Source organism: Somniosus microcephalus, chromosome 3 (assembly GCF_052327205.1).
Source record: "Somniosus microcephalus isolate GS21.2 chromosome 3, FLI_Smic_1.0, whole genome shotgun sequence".
Classification (NCBI taxonomy): Eukaryota; Metazoa; Chordata; class Chondrichthyes; order Squaliformes; family Somniosidae; genus Somniosus; species Somniosus microcephalus.
In genome coordinates, this window is record NC_140989.1 from 315986430 (window position 1) to 316005457 (window position 19028).

Sequence of the window (19028 nt, forward strand, 5' to 3'; positions counted from 1 at the left end):
GTGGATCCAATGGAGTTATTCCACTCGACCATAGTCGAATGTCTCCCTGTGACGAATGCAAACATAAAAAAGGAAACACGGAATGACACGACACTATCACGGGTCTATGATTTAACGGTGAAGGGATGGCCAGCACATGGCGAACCACTGCTGCCAGCATTTTCGTCAAGAAGAGAACAGCTGTCAGTGTGCAGAGGAACCTTGATGTGTGGATCCAGAGTAGTAATTCCACCTAAGTTGATGGATAGAGTGCTCAATGAGCTTCATGAGGGTCATCTGGGTGGGGTAAAAATGAAGAGCTTAGCCAGAGCGTTTGTGTGGTGGCTGGGAATCGATAGAGAAATCGAAGAGATGACCAAGAGCTGTGCAGGATGCCAGAAGGTCCAAAACGCCCCACCACAAGCTCCTCTGCATCCATGGGAGTGGCCCTCATCCCCATGGCAAAGGGTGCACATTGATTTTGCTGGTCCCTTCATGGACTCGATGTTTTTAATTGCGGTGGATGCACATTCAAAGTGGCCAGAGGTAATAAAAATGTCCTCAACCACCGCGGAAAAAACTATCGCAGTTTTACGAACCATATTCACCAGGAATGGGCTGCCTGAACAGATTTGCTCTGACAATGGACCACAGTTTGTGTCTGAAGAGCTCCGGATGTTCTTAAAGAACAATGGTGTTAAGCATTACACATCTGCCCCATATCATCCAGCCACTAATGGATTGGCCGAGAGGTTTGTCCAAACATTCAAGAAGGCTCTCAAGGCAATGTGTAATGAAGATATACCCCTACAACACAAGGTGGACAACTTCTTGTTTGCCTACCGGAATGCGACATATGCAGTTACCAACCAAACTCCAGCCATGATGTTCTTCAATCGAAGACTACGATGCCGCTTGGATTTGGTTAAGCCAAACGTCCGAAGAGATGTGGAGAACAGGCAGTTTCAGAATATGAATGAAAGGCCGACCAGGAGTTTTAAGGTAGGTCAACCAGTTTTGGCCCGGGACTACCGCACTGAGAAATGGCAGCCAGGAATGATTTGTACACGACAAGGACCTCTCATGTATACCGTGGACGTTGGGGAGAGCATTGTAAGACGCCATGCTGACCAGATTCTAGAGTCACAGGAAAACGTCAACTCCACACCACGATCTGATACACCTGGTAATGAAATCGACGTTCCAATTGCAGCTACCGCAGAACCGGTAATATTGGAAGACAGATGAACCAAACAACGACATTGATTTCGACTCAACATTGCCAGAAGAACCTGATTCTCCAAAGAGGCGTTATCCAGACAGAATCAGGAAGCCTCCTCAAAGACTGAACTTATAATTGCTTAAATTTAACCAATGTATCTAGCAACAGTAATTGTGATTGTAATTCGTTATCATTAGTGTTAAATGAATGTTATGTACTGTTTATCTAAAAGGGGAGGAATTGTTGTGTATGTACCTTTAAGAGAATAACTGGTCTCAGACTGCAATACCGGCAGTGACCACCCCTGTATAAAAGGCGCTAGAGAGCCTCTGTTTTGTTAGATTCGTTTATGCCTTTCACCAGTAAAGTTCTGTTTGTTTCTCTCCTGCTAGTCCGTGTCTCAATCATTCACGGACTTAACATGCACCACAACTCTATACGCCTAATGATGAAGTAGAGATACCCATAGTATCTACCTCCGATCCGGTGATACTGGAACCAGACGAACCCGACACTGGCATTCAAGCTGAATCAACCTTGCCAAAAGAACCTACTACACCACCAGAAACTACTACACCACCGAGGCGTTATCCGGACCGAGTCAGGAAGCCTCCAGAGAGACTGACTTATAATTGATTAACTGCAGCAAATGTGAAGATTGTTGTTCTTGTAACATGTAATTAATGATTACTTAAAATATGATGTACTGGTTGGCTAAAAGGGGAGGAATTGTAGTGTATGTGCCTTTAAGAGCCCCCTGTGTACTGTAATGCCGGTAATGGCCACTCGGGTTATATAAGCCTGTATATTGTGTTGTATCAGTTAGTTCACCTCCAGACTTTGTTCAGTAAACACCTGTGAAACTAACTCCTGCCTTCAGTGTCTCTATTAACACACGGATACAACACCTTGTCTCCCCTGTAGCTCAAATATATGCCTATCTCTGCCTTGAATATATTCAATGACTCCACGTTCACAGCTTTCTGGGGCAGAGATTTCCAAAGATTCACGACCCTCTGAGAGAAGAAATTCCTCCTCATCACCGTTTTAAATGGGTGCCCCCTTATCCTGAGACTGTGCCCCCTAATTCTAGATTCCCCCACGAGGGGGAACATCCTCCCTGCATCTACCCTGTCAAACCCCCTCAGAATCTTATATGTTTCAATAAAATCACCTCTCTTTCTTCTAAACTCCAATGAGTATCGGCCCAAACTGCTCAACTTTTCTTCATAAGGCAACCCCTTCATCTCAGGAATTAACCTAGTGAACCTTCTCTGAACTGCCTCCAATGCAAGTTTATCCCTCCTTAAATAAGGAGACCAAAACTGCATGCAGTATTCCAGGTGTGATCTCACCAGCACCCTGTACAGTTGTAGCAAGACTCCCCTACTTTTATACTCCATCTCCCTTGCAATAAAGGCCAATATTCCATTTGCCTTCCTAATTACTTGCTGTACCTGCTGTGGTAAACCACTGTTTGTATTCCACTGTGTACATGCCTGTACATGCCTCGGCTGACTCCTCCCACGAGTCCAGGTATAAAGGTGACTGCTCCACAGTCCCTCTGTATTCTGGACCAGTCGACCACTCGAGGCACACCTTCATTCTCTTGTTAATAAAAGCCTATTAGTTACTCGCTTAATCTCAGTCTTTTGAGTTATTGATAGCGCATCAATTTTATTAACAAGATTTTTATAATGGAGAAGATCCTCACACCAGCATGCCTGGACTTAGATCATCGGGAGGCGGACTCATCCACCAAGTTTACTCACTGGCTTAGGTGTTTTGAAAAATTCCTGATCGCCTCCGCTGCAACGGTCAAATCGGACGAGGACAAACTGGATGTCCTGACCTCCAAAGTGAACCAACGAGTGTACTCGGTCATCCAGGACACGACCTCGTACGCGGATGCTATCAAGCTCCTCAAGGACCAGTACACGCGCCCAGTTAACGAGGTGTACGCTAGGCACCTCCTGGGGAGTCGTAAACAACAACCTGGGGAATCGACCGAGGAATACCTTCAGACACTGTCTGTGCTTGGCCGGGCCTGTGGTTGTAAGGATGTAAAGGCCGCCGTGTACACAGAGGAACTTATCCGGGACGCTTTTGTAGCGGGCCACAGGTCCAATTACACCCGACAGCGACTGTTGGAGCAGAGTGAACTCGATCTCAACAAGGCCTCTGAACTCGCACTATCATTGGACGCAGCCTACCGGGGCATGGATGCCTACTCCTCTGCACCGTGGACGCCGCGGGGAACGACAGCCTGGGACATGGTAGGACCGTCTCATAGCGCCGTGCCACCCCAGCCACACCCCAGCAACGGCCCAACTACCGCAGCAGTGTCCCAAGGCCAGACAGCAGTGCCCCAAGGCCAGAAATGCTACTTCTGTGGCCAGGCCAAACACCCCAGAGCGCGCTGCCCGGCGAAAAATGCGATCTGCTCGGGCTGCGGGAAGAAGGGACACTACGCCAGCATCTGCAGAGCCAAAGCCACCCCGAACCCCAGCAGCGCCGCATGTGGGCCGTGCGGGCCGCCATCTTGGGCCTCCCCAGCCATGTGCGAACCACCGGAACAGCAGCCATTTTGGACGCCTCCAGCCACATGGGGATCATGGACGCCGCCATCTTGGACGACAGCCGGGACACAACAGGCCCCCAACGCCGCCTCATCTGATACCCGCAGCGACACACCGACCCCTACGCTGGCCTCCGTTACGCTGGACCAAGCGAGACCGCACCAACTGGCCCGGTCCACAATGGACATTAAGGTAAATGGTCACGAAACAATCTGCCTTTTTGACTCTGGGAGCACGGAGAGCTTCATCCACCCTGACACGGTGCGGCGTTGCTCTCTCCCAGTCCTGCCTGCACACCAGCGGATTTCTATGGCCTCCGAGTCCCAGTCGGCGGACATTGGCGGCTACTGCATGGTGACACTCGTAGTAGACAGGACTGTGTACGATAATTTTAAACTTCTGGTCCTGCCCCACCTCTGCACTGCCGTTCTACTGGGGTTAGATTTTCAGTGCCACCTTAAAAGTGTTACGATGGCGTACGGTGTCCCCCCACTCACAGTCCGCAGCCAGCAGCTTCAAAATTGCCCGCCGCGCACCAGGTGCAACCTCTCCACACTCAGAGTCACCCCCCCCCCACTGTTTGCTAACCTCACCCCCGACTGTAAGCCCATCGCCACAAAGAGCAGGCGATACAGTGCCGGGGACAGGGTTTTCATTAAAACCGAAGTGGAGCGGCTCCTGAAGGAGGGGATTATTGAGGGCAGCACCAGCCCCTGGCGAGCCCAGGTTGTGGTCGTTAAGACCGGCGAGAAGCAGCACCTGGTCATCAACTACAGCCAGACAATAAATCGCTACACCCTGCTGGACGCTTACCCACTCCCCCGCATAGCTGATATGGTCAACCAGATCGCGCAGTACCGCGTCTTCTCGACCATTGACCTGAAATCAGCGTACCACCAGCTCCCTATCTGCCCTGAGGACCGCCAGTATACTGCCTTTGAGGCAAACGGCCGCCTCTATCACTTCCTTAGGGTTCCCTTTGGCGTCACCAATGGGGTCTCCGTCTTCCAAAGGGAGATGGACCGGATGGTTGATCAAAATGCGTTGCAGGCCACTTTCCCATATCTGGACAATGTGACCATCTGCGGCCATGACTTGCAGGACCATGACACAAACCTCGAAAAATTCCTCCGCACCGCCCAACTCCTGAACCTGACGTATAACAAGGAGAAGTGCATATTCCGCACAACCCGCCTCACCATCCTTGGCTGTGTTGTGGAACACGGAGTCATCGGTCCCGACCCCGACCGGATGCGTCCCCTTATGGAACTCCCACTGCCACACTGCCTCAAGGCCCTGAAGAGGTGCCTAGGGTTTTTCTCCTATTACGCCCAGTGGGTCCCCTACTATGCGGACAAGGCCCGTCCGCTGATCAAGTCCACCTCCTTTCCCGTGACGGCAGAGGCCCGCTTAGCCTTCCACCGTATCAAGGAAGACATTGCCAAAGCCACCATGCATGCAGTGGACGAATCCATCCCCTTCCAGGTGGAGAGCGACGTGTCCGACTTTGCCCTGGCCGCTACCCTTAATCAGGCGGGGAGACCCGTGGCCTTCTTTTCACGAACCCTCCAGGGCCCGGAGACCAGACACTCCGCTGTTGAGAAGGAGGCCCAGGCTATTGTGGAGGCCGTGCATCATTGGAGGCACTACCTGGCCGGAAAACGATTTACCCTGCTCACTGACCAGCGTTCAGTTGCTTTTATGTTTAACAACAAGCAGAGGGGCAAAATCAAAAACGACAAGATCTTGAGGTGGAGAATCGATCTTTCCACCTACAATTACGAGATCTTGTACCGGCCCGGGAAGCTCAATGAACCCCCGGATGCTCTATCGCGTGGTACCTGCGCCAGCGCGCAGATCGATAGACTGCGGGCCCTCCACAATAACCTCTGCCACCCGGGGGTCACCAGGTTCTTCCACTTCATCAAGGCCCGCAACCTGCCTTACTCCATTGAGGAGGTCAGGACCATGACCAGGAACTGCCAAGTCTGCGCTGAGTGCAAACCGCACTTTTATAGACCAGACAGGGCTCACCTGATAAAAGCCACTCACCCCTTCGAGCGCCTGAGCGTCGATTTTAAAGGGCCTCTCCCCTCCTCCGACCGCAATGTGTACTTCCTCAACATTATTGATGAGTACTCCCGTTTCCCGTTCGCCATCCCCTGCCCGGACATGACCAGTGCCACGGTCATTAAATGTCTGAACGACCTCTTCACCCTGTTCGGTTTCCCCAGCTATATCCATAGCGACCGGGGCTCATCGTTTATGAGCGACGAACTCCGCCAGTACCTGCTCGCTAGGGGTATTGCCACAAGCAGGACCACCAGTTACAACCCCCGGGGGAACGGACGGGTGGAAAGAGAGAATGCGACAGTTTGGAAGGCCGCCCTGCTAGCCTTAAAGTCTAGGGGCCTTCCGACCTCCCGCTGGCAGGATGTGCTCCCCGATGCGCTCCACTCTATTCGGTCACTGCTCTGCACTGCCACTAACACCACCCCTCATGAGAAAATGTTTGTCTTCCCAAGGAAGTCCACATCAGGGACATTGCTACCGCCATGGCTGACGTCCCCAGGGCCGGTCCTACTGAGAAGACACGTGAGGACCCATAAAACGGACCCCCTGGTCGAGAGGGTCGACCTCCTCCACGCCAACCCCCAGTATGCTTACATTGCGTACCCGGACGGGCGGGAGGACACAGTCTCCATACGAGACCTCGCACCCTTGGGGGCCGCAGTAACCCACAACCCACTACCACCCCCCCTCACGATCCAATATCCTGCCCCAGCAGACGGCAGGCCTGGTCCCCGCGACCCGCTCGACACCCACGAGGACTACACACCAGTGCCCCAGCCTACGCGGGACTCGACGCCGGAAGCTTCACTACCCCTGCCATCGCCATGTCGATCACAGCGGCAGACAAGACCTCCGGAGAGACTACAATACACTAACTTTTAATGCACTTCACCCCGCCGGACTCATTTTTAAACAAGGGGTGAATGTGGTAAACCACTGTTTGTATTCCACTGTGTACATGCCTGTACATGCCTCGGCTGACTCCTCCCATGAGTCCAGGTATAAAGGTGACTGCTCCACAGTCCCTCTGTATTCTGGACCGGTCGACCACTCGAGGCACACCTTCATTCTCTTGTTAATAAAAGCCTATTAGTTACTCGCTTAATCTCAGTCTTTTGAGTTATTGATAGCGCATCACCTGCATGCTAACTTTTTGTGTTTCACATACGAGGACCCTTAGATCCCTTTGTACTGCAGCATTATGTAATCTCTCTGATTAAATAATAATTTGCTTTTTTATTTTTCCTACCAAAGTGGATAACCTCACGTTTTCCCACATTATACTCCATCTGCCAAATTTTTGCCCACTCACTTAACCTATCTATATCCCTTTGCAGGCTCTTTGTGTCGTCCTCACAACTTGCTTTCCCACCTATCTTTGTATCATCAGCAAATGTGGCTACAGTACACATGGTCCCTTCATCCAAGTCATTAATATAGATTGTAAATAGTTGAGGCCCCAGTACTGATCCCTGTGGCACCCCACTAGTTCCAGTTTGCCAACTGGAAAATAACCCATTTATCCCGACTCTTTGTTTTCTGTTAGTTAGCCAATCCTCTGTCCATGCTAATATATTACCCCCAACCCCGTAAGCTCTTATCTTGTGCAGTAACCTTTTATGTGGCAGTTTATTGAATGCCTTCTGGAAATCCAAATACACTACATCTACTGGTTCCCCTTTATCCACCCTGCTCATTACATCCGCAAAGAACTCTTGAAAATTTGTCAAACACGATTTCCCTTTCATAAAACCATATTGACTGTTTGATTGTATTATGATTTTCTAAATGTCCTGCTATTACTTCCTTAATAATGGGTTCCAGCATTTTCCCAATGACAGATGTTAGGCTAAGTGGCTTATAGTTTCCTGCTTTTTGCCTCCCTCCTTTCTTGAATAGGGGCATTACATTTGCAGTTTTCCAATCCTCTGAGACCTCTCCAGAATCTAGGGAATTTTGGTAGATTACAATCAACGCATCCACTATCTCTGCAGCCACTTCTTTTAAGACCCTAGGATGCAGTCCATCAGGTCCAGGGGACTTGTCAACCTTTAGTCCCATTAATTTGCCTAGTACTTTTTCTCTAGTGATAGTCATTGTTTTAAGTTCCTCCCTCCCTATAGCCCCTTGATTATCAATTATTATTGGGATGCTTTTAGTGTCTTCTACAGTGAAGACCGATACTGAGGATCTTGTGGATAGCACATTCAGTGAGTTGGTCACACCGCAGGTAAAGGCTAGCTCAGACAGTAAATGGGTGACCAAAAGGCAGGGTAAAGGCAGGAAGGTAGTGCAGGAGTCGCCTGCGGTCATCTCCCTCCAAAACAGGTTTACCGTTTTGGGTACTGTTGGGGGAGATGACTTATCAGGGGAAGGCACCAGCAGCCAGGTTCAGGGCACCATGACTGGCTCTGCTGCACAGAAGGGCGGAAAAAAGAGGGATAGGGCTATAGTGATAGGGGATTCAATTGTAAGGGGGATAGATAGGAGTTTCTGTGGCCGAGACCGAGACTCCAAGATGGTATGTTGCCTCCCTGGTGCAAGGGTCAAGGATGTCTCGGAGCGGGTGCAGAGCATTCTGAAGGGGGAGGGGGATCAGCCAGTTGTCGTGGTACATGTAGGTACCAACGATGTAGGTAAAAAGAGGGAGGAGGTCCTACAAGCTGAATTTAGGGAGTTAGGAGCTAAATTGAAAAGTAGGACCTCCAAGGTAGTAATCTCTGGATTGCTACCAGTGCCACGAGCTAATAAGTTTAGAGAGAGTAAGATAGATAAGCTAAATACGTGGCTTGAGCAGTGGTGCAAGGGAGAGGGATTTAAATTCCTGAGGCATTGGAACCAGTTCTTGGGGAGGAGTGACCTGTACCAAGGGGACGGTCTACACCTGAACTGTGAGGGAGCCGATGTCCTCGGGGTAATATTTTCTAGGGCGGTTCGGGAGGATTTAAACTAATTTGGCAGGGGGATGGGAACCTAGGTAGTGGAAAAGAGGGAAGTCATATGAAGTCAGAAATAGATGGTAGAAAGGTGAGAAGCAATAAGCAAAGGAGAGAAACACAAAGGGCCAAACTAATTCATAATGAGAGTGTGAAAAAAGCAAGCCTGAAGGCTTTGTATCTTAATGCTAGAAGCATTAGGAACAAGGTGGATGAATTAGTTGTGGAAATAGAGGTAAACAAGTATGATTTGATTGGGATTACAGAAACGTGGCTGCAGGGTGGGCAAGGCTGGGAACTTAACATCCAGGGATATACAATATTTAGGAAGGATCGGCAAAAAGGTAGGGGAGGTGGGGTAGCATTGCTGGTAAAGGAGGGGATTAATGCAATGGAAAGGAAGGATATTAACTCGGATGAAACGGAATCTGTATGGGTAGAAATGAGAAATAGCAAGGGGAGGAAAACGTTAGTGGGTGTGATATATAGGCCTCCAAATAGTAATATGGAGGTGAGGGAAGGCATAAAAAGGGAAATTAGAGAAGCGTGCGATAAGAGCACAGCTGTCATCATGGGTGACTTTAATTTACATATTGATTGGACTACCCAAATTAGTAAAAATTCTGAGGAGGAGGAATTCCTGGAATGTTTTCGGGACGGTTATCTGGACCAATATGTCGAGGAGCCGACTCGAGATCAGGCCATTTTAGACTGGGTATTGTGCAATGAGAAGGGACTTATCAGCAATCTTCTTGTACGAGGCCCCTTGGGTCAGAGCGATCATAATATGATCGAGCTCTCAGTCGAGATGGAGAGTGAGGAAATTGAATCAGAGACTAAGGTCCAGAACTTAAATAAAGGGAATTACGAGGGTATGAGACGGGAATTGGGTAAGATTGATTGGGTGGTGTTTCTGGGGGGATTGACAGTGGATAGACAATGGCAAGCATTCAAAGATAGAATGGAAGAATTCCAGAACATGTTTATACCGGTTTGGCATAAAAATAAACCTAAAAAGGTGACTCAACCGTGGATAACGAGGGAAATTAGGGACAGCATAAAATCAAAAAAAAGGGCATATCAACTGGCAAAAAAAAGCACCAGGCCGGAAGATTGGGGGCAGTACAGGATACAGCAGAAGAGGACAAAGGGATTAATCAGGAAGGGGAAAATAGAATACGAAAGTAAACTTGCAGCAAACATAAAGACAGACTGCAAAAGCTTTTATCGGTATATCAGGAGGAAAAGACTGGTAAAATCCCAAGTCGGTCCCTTGCAGTCCGATTCGGGAGAATATATAATGGAGAATAAGGAAATGGCAGACCAATTAAACTCATACTTTGGTTCTGTATTCACAAAGGAGGACACAAATAACCTCCCAGGAATATCGGCAAACATAGGGACTAATGAGAGGGAGGAGCTGACAGAAATTAGTATCTCTAGGGATATGGTGTTGGGTAAGTTGAGGGGACTGAAGGCCGACAAATCCCCAGGGCCTGATAAACTACATCCTAGGGTACTTAAGGAGGTGGCCCTGGAGATAGCAGATGCTCTAAGGATCATCTTCCGGAACTCCATTGACTCGGGAACAGTACCCGTGGATTGGAGGGTAGCTAATGTTACCCCAATATTTAAAAAGGGGGGTAGAGAGAAAGCAGGGAATTATAGACCAGTAAGCCTTACATCGGTTGTGGGCAAAATGCTAGAGTCCATTATTAAGGATATAATAGCGGAGCACTTGACAAATGGGGAAAGGATCGGACAGAGTCAACATGGATTTACAAAGGGTAAATCGTGTTTGACTAATCTGCTGGAATTTTTTGAGGAGGTAACTGGTAGAATAGATGGGGGAGAGCCAGTGGATGTGGTGTACCTTGACTTCCAGAAAGCCTTCGATAAGGTTCCACACAAAAGATTATCATGCAAAATTAAGGCTCATGGGATTGGGGGCAAAGTATTAACGTGGATAGAGAACTGGCTGGCGGATAGAAAACAGAGAGTTGGAATAAACGGCTCGTTTTCGGAGTGGCAGGCAGTGACCAGCGGGGTGCCGCAAGGATCTGTCCTGGGACCCCAGCTGTTCACAATATATATAAATGATCTGGATCAGGGAATTGGATGCAATATTTCCAAATTCGCTGACGACACTAAACTAGGAGGAGGGGTGGGCTCTGATGAGGATGTCAGGAGGCTACAGTGTGATTTGGACAGGTTGGGGGAATGGGCGGATACGTGGCAGATGCACTATAATGTGGATAAATGCGAGGTTATCCACTTTGGGGGTAAAAACAGGAGGGTAGATTATTATCTAAATGGCAATAGATTGGGAGATGGGGAAGTGCAGAGGGACCTGGGTGTTCTTGTGCACCAGTCACTGAAGGAGAGCATGCAGGTGCAACAGGCGATTAAGAAGGCAAATGGTATGTTGGCCTTCATATCAAGGGGGTTCGAGTATAGGAATAGGGATACCTTACTACAGCTGTACAAGGTGCTGGTGAGACCGCATCTGGAGTATTGTGTACAGTTTTGGTCGCCCCATCTGCGGAAGGATGTTCTTGCCATGGAAAGAGTGCAACGGCGATTCACCAGGCTGATACCTGGAATGGCGGGAATGACCTACGAAGAGAGATTAAATAGTTTGGGCTTGTACTCACTGGAGTTTAGAAGATTGAGAGGGGATCTCATCGAAACATATAAAATTATGGCAGGCCTGGACAGGCTGAATTCAGAGAGAATGTTTCCAATGGCCGGGGAGCACAGAACCAGGGGCCACAGTCTAAAAATAGCGGGCAAATCATTTAAAACAGAGATGAGGAAGAATTTCTTCACTCAAAGAGTGGTGAGCCTGTGGAATTCCCTGCCACAGAGGGCTGTGAAGGCTAATTCAATAAATATTTTCAAGAGAGAATTGGATATATTTCTGAAGGCTAAGGGGATTAAGGGTTACGGAGAAAAGGCGGGGACGGGGTACTGAACTGGTAAGATCAGCTATGATCTCAGACGAAGATCAGCCATGATCTCATTGAATGGCGGAGCAGGCTCGAAGGGCCGAATGGCCTACTCCTGTTCCTATCTCTATGTATCTATGTATCTATGTAAAATATTTGTTCAAAGTCTCTGCCATTTCCCTGTTTCCCATTATTAATTCCCTCAATCTCAACCACACCTTCCCATCCACCAACAGTCCCACACTCCTTACCTTCCCTCTATCACTGACCAGCACATCATTCTCTTTCTGACAACACAAAAATAAAATCCACCAAAAAATGCAAATTCAAATCCAAATTTTATAAATTCACTCGTTAAATAATGCATACAAAATTAAACTAATCACTGTTGTGCATTCCCTTAGTGCCTGTCTTCCAATGTGCCTTTGCTTATCCTCATGCTCCCACGAGTGGGTGGTGAAAGGCTGCTGACCTTCCATTGAGGAGACTGTAGATGGCCTTGGAAGATGATCTCGAGCAGCTCTGTGCCTTGAGGGCCTGGCTCCAGACTGCACCATCTCAGCCTGGGCTGCAGCAGTCTAGGCTGGCTGGCTGATGGGCAACAGTCCCATGATCCATACCTTTCACCTATCACTGACCATCACAGCGTTCTCTTTCCTACAACGTAAAAATAAAACCACCAGAAAATGCACATTCCAATCCAAATTTAGAAGTTCAATCATGACATAATGCATACAAAATTAAACTAGCCACCCTTGTGCATTTAAAAGCAAAATTCTGCGGATGCTTGGAATCTGAAATAAAAACAGAAAATGCTGGAAATACTCAGCAGGTCAGGCAGCATCTGTGGAGACAGAAACAGAGTTAACATTTCAGGTTGATGGCCTTCATCAGAACTCGAAAATGTTACAGATGTAACAGGTTTTAAGCAGGTACAGAGGCTGGGAAAGGGGGGAATGGGAGGTAAGAACAAAAGAGAAGGTCTGTGATAGGGTGGAAGGCAGGAGAGATTAAATGACAAAAGGGATGATGGTGCGAGGCAAAAGGTGGTAGTAATGGAACAAGTAAAGAAACAAAAGATGAGTCTAGAAGAGGTGTAAATGGGAATAGCAGAACCATCAACAGCTGCTGTCCGAAAAAATGGGGGCAGAGGTCTGAAATTGTTGAACTCAGTGTTGAGTCCAGAAGGCTGTAAAATGCCTAATCGAAATATGAGGTGATGTTCCTCGAGCTTACATTGAGCCTCTTTGGAAGGGGGCCGAGGACAGTAAGATCAGAGTGGGAGATGAGCGAAGAATTAAAATGACAGGCGAACGGAAGCTCGGGTCATGCTTGCGGACTGAACAGGGGTGTTCCGCAAAGCCGTCACCCAATCTGTGTTTGGTTTGCAGATGAGACTGCATCGTGAGCAGTGAATAGAGTATACTAAATTGAAAGAACTACAAGTAAATCGCTCTTTCACCTGGAAGGAATGTTTGGGGCCCTCGACAGTGGGGAGGAGGTAAAGGGGCAGGTGTTGCATCTCCTGCGCTTGCACGGGACGGTGCCATGGGAAAGGGAAGGTGTGTTGGGGGTGATAGAGGCGCAGACCAGGGTGTCGCAGAGGGACTGGTCCCTTCGGAATGCTGAAAGGGGAGGGGAGGAGAAGGTATGTTTCGTGGTGGGATCACACTCGAGGTGGCGGAAATGGCGGAGGATGATCCGTTGAATGTGGAGGCTGCTGAATGGAAGGTGAGGACAAGGGGAACCCTATCATGGTTCTGGGAGGGAGGGGAAGGGATGAGATCAGAAGTGTGCGAAATGGATCAGATACAGTCAAGGGCCATGTCAACCACTGTAGAGGGGAATCCTCGGTTGAGGAAAAAGAAAGACATATCGGAAGCACTGGTATGGAAAGTGGCACTGTCAGAATAGATGCGACAGAGATGGAGAAACTTAGGGGGTAAAATTCGTTAGTGACCATTTTTGGCACTAAATTTAGCGCCCAGCAAAAAATCGCACCGTCGATCGCTAAATTCAGTTTTAGCGCCCCAAGAGGGAAGTGGAGCGCTAATTCAAGCTTTTCGCCCGGGTGCAGCGCTGCTAACGACTCCTGCTAAATTCAGCAGGAGTTTAGCAGCAGCAGTAACTGGTAGCGCCCTGCTCGGCTGCGCGGGTGATGTCATCACCGTGCACAGCGCCACGTTTTTGCCCCACCTGCAAAATTGGCCCGCACCCCCTAAATCTGTGCCTGGCGATGACAGCGACCGACTCAGGAGGCAGAAACAGAGCGGCAGGAGGCAGGGGCGGTAAGTAAAGGGGAGGTGGTGGGTGGGGAAAAATAAAATCAGCCGACTTACTTGTCGCGGCCCATTGCCTCATGAGTGCCAGACTGCTGGCGCAGCATCCCGTTCCCGGTGGTCCAGGTAGGGCTTTAATGAGGGGAAGAGCCCTTCCATGCGGCAGTGCTATATGGCCCAGAGCATAGCGCTGCAGAAGGCACTGCCCCAATATTCGAGGTTAGCACTCTAAGAAGGAAGTGGAGCACTTGAATTAGCGCTCCACCTCCCTCTTGGGGCGTTAAAACTGAATTTAGCGATCGCCGCGCTATTTTTCTGTAGGTGCTAAATTTAGCGCCCAAGTGATGTTAGCGACCCAAAATAGCAACCCTAACGAATTTTTCCCCCTTAGTGCCTATCTTACGTGTGCCTTTGCCTCTCCTAGTGCTAAATACGAATTAGGATTAGGAGCAGGAGTAGGCCACTCGGCCCTTAGAGCCTGCTCCGCCATTCAATAAGATCATGGCTGATCTGATTACTCCACATTCCCGCCTACCCCCAATAACTTTTCACCCCCTTGCTTACCAAGAATCTATCTACCTTTGCCTTAAAAATATTCAAAGACTCTGCTTCCACCGCCCTCTGAGGAAGAGAGTTCCAAAGGCTCACGAACCTCTGTGAGAAAAAAATTCTCCTCATCTCTGTCTTAAATGGGCGACCCCTTATTTTTAAACAGTGACCCCTAGTTCTAGGTTCTCCCACAAGAGGAAACATCCTCTCCACATCCACCCTGTCAAGACCCCTCAGGATCTTACATGTTTCAATCAAGTCACCTCTTACTCTTCTAAACTCCAGCGGATACAAGCCTAGCATGTCCAACCTTTCCTCATAAGACAACCCGCCCATTCCAGGTACTAGTCTAGTAAACCTTCTCTGAACTGCTTCCAACGCATTTACATCCTTCCTTAAATAAGGAGACCAATACTGTACATAGTGCTCCAGATGTGGTCTCACCAATGCCCTGTATAACTGAAGCATAACCTCCCTACATTTGTATTCAATTCCCCTCGCAATAAGCGATAACATTCTGTTAGCTTTCCTAATTACTGCTGTACCTGCATAGTAACTGTTATAAATCTCATCATTCATCAAGAAACTACTCGTGAAATAACGCTGGACGGCCAGCTGGTGGCGCCGTCCAAGGAGTATAAATACTCGGGCGTGGGCCCAGCGTGCCAGGGACATTTTGTAAGACAAGGAACTAGTGAAGTACAACTAGACCTCCATGCTCTGAAACAAGTTGATTAAAGCCTTGCTTTATGCTCAAACCAAGTGCGTAGTGAGTTTTATTATGTCAATAACCGTTTGCAATTCATGCACTAGGACACCCAGATCCCTCTGCATCTCAGAGCTCTGCAATCGCTCACCATATTTTATTCTTCCTGCCAAAATGGACAACTTCACATTTTCCCACACTATACTCCATTTGCCAGATCTTTGCCCACTCACTTAACTTATCTATATTCCTTTGTAGCCTCCTTATGTCCTCTTCACAATTTACTTTCCTACCTATCTTTGTGTCAACAGCAAATTTAGTAACCATACCTTCGGTCCCTTCATGCAAGTCATTTATATAAATTGTAAAAAGTTGAGGCCCCAGCACTGATCCCTGTGGCACACCACTCGTTACATCTTCTCAATCAGAAAATGACCCATTTATGCCTACTCTCTGTTTCCTGTTAGCTAGCCAATCTTCTATCCATGCCAATACTTCACCCCTACACCATGAGCTTTTATTTTCCACAATAACCTTTGATGTGGCACCTTATCAAATGCCTTCTGGAAATCTAAGTACAATACATCCACCGGTTCCCCTTTATCCACAGCACATGTTACTTCCTCAAAGAACTCCAAGAAATTGGTTAAACATGATTTCCCTTGCACAAAACCATGTTGCCTCTGCCTGATTACTTTGAACTATTCTAAGTGCCCTGTTATAACGTCTTTAATAATAGCTTCTAACATCTTCCCTATGGCAGATGTTAAGCTAACTGGCCTGTAGTTTCCTGCTTTCTGTCTCCCTCCCTTTTTGAATAAAGGGATTTTCCAATCTAATGGAACCTTCCAATCTAATGGAAATGAGGTGCGTCCCCAATGGCTGCAGCATGGGTGGTGGAAGGCAGCTGACCGCCAATTGTGGAGACTGCAGATGGCCTTGGAGGGTCAACTCAAGCAGCTTTGGGCCTAGAAGGCCCGGCTTCAGACTGCACCATTGCGGCCTGGACTGCAGCAGTCTGGGCTGGCTGGCATTCCATGCTGGAAAGGCTTGTCTCCAAGCTCTGTGCAAAGTGCTCTGCCAAGTTGGTGCTGGACTCCTCCATGCTCCAAAACATTGAGCGCTGGCATTCAGGCTGGCTTTCCAGTGCACCAAGGTATTTTTTATTCACTCAAGGGATGTGGGCATCGCTGGCAAGGCCAGCATTTATTGCCCATCCCTAATTGCCCCTGAGAAGGTGGTGGTGAGCTGCTTCTTGAACCAATGCAGCCCTTGTGGTGAAGGTACTCCCACAGTGCTGTTAAGGAGGGACTTCCATGATTTTGACCCAGCGATGATGAAGGAATGGCAATATATTTCCAAGTCAGGATGGTGTGTGACTTGGAGTGGACATTTGAGGTGATAGTGTTCCCATATGCCTGCTGCCCTTGTCCTTCTAGGTGGTAGGTTTTGCAGGTTTGGGAGGTGCTGCTGAAGAAGCCTTGGCGAGTTGCTGCAGTGCATCTTGTAGATGGTACACACTGCAGCCATGCTGCGCCAGTGGTGGAGAGAGTGAATGTTTAAGGTGGTGGATGGGGTGCCAATTAAGTGGATTGCTTTGTCCTGGATGGTGTTGAGCTTCTTGAGTGTTGTCGGAGCTGTACTCATCCAGGCAAGTGGAGAGTATTCCATCATGCTCCTAACATCTGCCTTATAGATGGTGGAAAGTCTTTAGGGAGTCAGGAGGTGAGTCACTTGTGGCAGAATACCCAGCATCTGACCTGCTCCTGTAGCCACAATATTTATGTCCAGTTAAGTTTCTGGTCAATGGTGACCCCCAGGATGTTGATGGTGGGGTATTCGGCAACGGTAATGCAGTTGAATGTGAAGGGGCGGTGGTTAGACTCTCTTTCTTAGAAACATAGGAACAGGAGTAGGCCATTTAGCCCCTCGAGCCTGTTCCGTGATTCAATGGGATCATGGCTGATCTGTGACCTAACTCCCCTTAATACCTTTGGTTAACAAAAATCTATCAATCTCAGATTTAAAATTAACAATTGATCTAGCATCAATTGCCGTTTGTGAAAAAGAGTTCAGAACTTCTACCACCCTTTGTGTGTAGAAGTGTTTCCTAATTTCACCCCTGAAAGGTCTGGCTCTAAATTTTAGACTATGGGCCCAGTCCTAGACTCACCAACCAGCGGAAATAGTTTCTCTCTATCTACCCTATCTGTTCCCCTTAATATCTTGAAAACTTCGATCAAATCACCCCTTAACCTTCTAAATTCAAGGGAATACAACCCTAATTTGTATAATCTCTCCTCATAACTTAACCCTTGGAGTCCGGGTCTCATTCTGGTAAACCTACGCTGCACTCCCTCCAAGGCCAGTATATCCTTCTGAAGGTGTATTGCCCAGGACTGCTCACAGTACTCCAGGTGTGGTCTAACCAGGGCTTTCGATAGCTGCAGCATAACTTCTACCCTTTTGTATTCTAGTCCTCTAGATATAAAGGCCAGCATTGCATTAGCATTTATGATTATTTTCTGTACCTGTTCATGACATTTTAATGATCTATGTACCTGATCCCCAAGTCCCTTTGGACCTCCACTGTTTTTAGCTTTTCACCATTTAGAAAGTAACCTGTTCCATCCTTTTTATGTCCAAAGTGAATGACCTCACATTTGCCTACATTGAAATCTATTTGCCACAGTTTTGCCCATTCACTTGATCTATCAATATCCCTTTGTAATTTTATGCTTTCATCTACACTGCCTAAAATGCCACCTATCTTCAGAATTCAGCTCTTTTGTCCATGTCCGCTAAAAGAAAAGAAACTAAACAATAATGAGACCCCATGGATGAATAAAGCCATAAGGGAACAATTGAGGGTAAGGAAAGAGGCATACATTAAGTACATAGACAGCAGGGGAGTGCATGATAAGGGAGAATACAAAAAGATTAGGAGAGAACTCAAAAAACAATTAGGGAGGCAAAGAGGAACTATGAAATTAAATTAAATTATGAAGGAATATAAAACAAAATAGTAAAATATTTTATAGGCACGTCAATAAAAAAAGGAAGGTTGGGATGGGAATAGGGCCATTAAGGGATAGGCAGGATAATACCACAGGTAACGATAGAGAGATGGCAGAAATATTAAATAATTATTTTGCTTCAGTATTTACCAGGGAGATAGAACAGGTGGACATGACATTGGAAGATGAGGTTAGTAATGAGATAAGTGCATTTAAAATAAAAAAGGGGATATATTAAATAAACTAATCAAACTCAAAGAGTATAAAACCCCTGGTCCGGATGGATTGCATCCACGCATTTTAAAAGAATCTAGGGAAGAGATAGCAGAGGCATTACTACACATAGTTAATAATTTGTTAGAAAAATGTGTAGTGCCAGAGGACTGGTGGATAACTATTTAAGAAGGGAGATAGAACATGTCCCGGAAATTATAGACCAGTCAGCTTAACATCGGTGGTAGGAAAAATAATAGAATCTCTACTAAAGGAGAAAATAGAAGAACATCTAGAAACCAAAAGTATAATAATAAATAGTCAGCATGGATTTCAAAAGGGAAAATCTTGCTTGACCAACCTCATTGAATTTTTTGAAGAGGTAACAGAGAGAGTAGACAATGGTAATGCAGTAGATGTAATTTATCTAGATTTTCAAAAGGCCTTCGATAAGGTACCCCATAATAGACTGATGAACAAGGAGTATGCAGAGTCAGGGGACAAGTAGCAGAATGGATAGCTGACTG